Source organism: Cebus imitator, unplaced genomic scaffold (genome assembly GCF_001604975.1).
Source record: "Cebus imitator isolate Cc_AM_T3 unplaced genomic scaffold, Cebus_imitator-1.0 Scaffold866, whole genome shotgun sequence".
Taxonomy (NCBI): Eukaryota; Metazoa; Chordata; class Mammalia; order Primates; family Cebidae; genus Cebus; species Cebus imitator.
Genome location: NW_016108181.1, coordinates 15,409 through 16,429, shown reverse-complemented (window position 1 = coordinate 16,429; position 1,021 = coordinate 15,409).

Here is a 1,021-nt window from a genome sequence, read left to right as displayed (position 1 = left end):
TTTCTTCATGGTATCATTGTCTTCCTTTGATATCAGAGTAATGCTAACTTCAGCTGTGATGCCATCCAGTCCTGGGTTTTTGTTTGATGGGAGACTTTTTAATACTGATTCAATCTCTTTACTTGTTATTGGTCACTCCAGGTTTTCTATTTCTTCATGATTCAATCTTGGTAGGTTGTATGTGTCTGGGAATTTATCCATTCCTTCTAGCTTATCCAGTTTTTTTGCATGGAATTGTTAAGAGTAGTGTCTTATGATCCTTTTCATTTCTGTGGTATCAGTTGTAATTTCTACACTATCATTTCTAATTTTTTTTAGTCTTCCTTCTTTTTTTCTAGTTAGTCTAGCTATGGGTTTATTAATTCTGTTTATCTTTAAAGAAAAAAACAACTCTTATTTTTGTTTTGTTTTTTTTTTTCCTTTTTCTGTGTGTTTCATTTATTTATGCTCTGATATTTGTTGCTTCCTTCTTTACGCTGTTTGGGTTTGGTTTTTATTTTTCTAGTTTTTTGAGGTGTAATGTTAGATTGAGATTGTTTTTTCTTTTTTGATATAGACATTTATTGCCATAAATTTCTATCTTAGGATTTTGCTGCTTCCCATAAGTTTTGCAGTGTTGTGTGTCCATTGTCATTACTCCCTAGGTATTTTTCCATTTTCTTTATTATTTTATCTGTGACCCATTGTTTGTTTAGATGCATATTGTTTAATTTTCACATACTTGTGAATTCTCCAAGATTTCTCCTGTTATTCATTTCTCATTTCATGCCATTGTGATTGGAAATGATACTTAATATGATTTCAATCCTTTTAGATTTGTTGAGACTTACTTTTTGGCCTAACATATGATATATTCTGAAGAATGTACCATGTGCACTGGAGAACAAGGTGTATTCTGTTGCTTTTGGATGGAATGTTTTCTTGTGTATTTTTGTTTGTTTTTGTGTTGTTTTTTTCCTTTTCTATAGACCCAGTAACTTGAAAATGTTTTAAGTCTGTCATATCCATTTAGTCTAAAGTA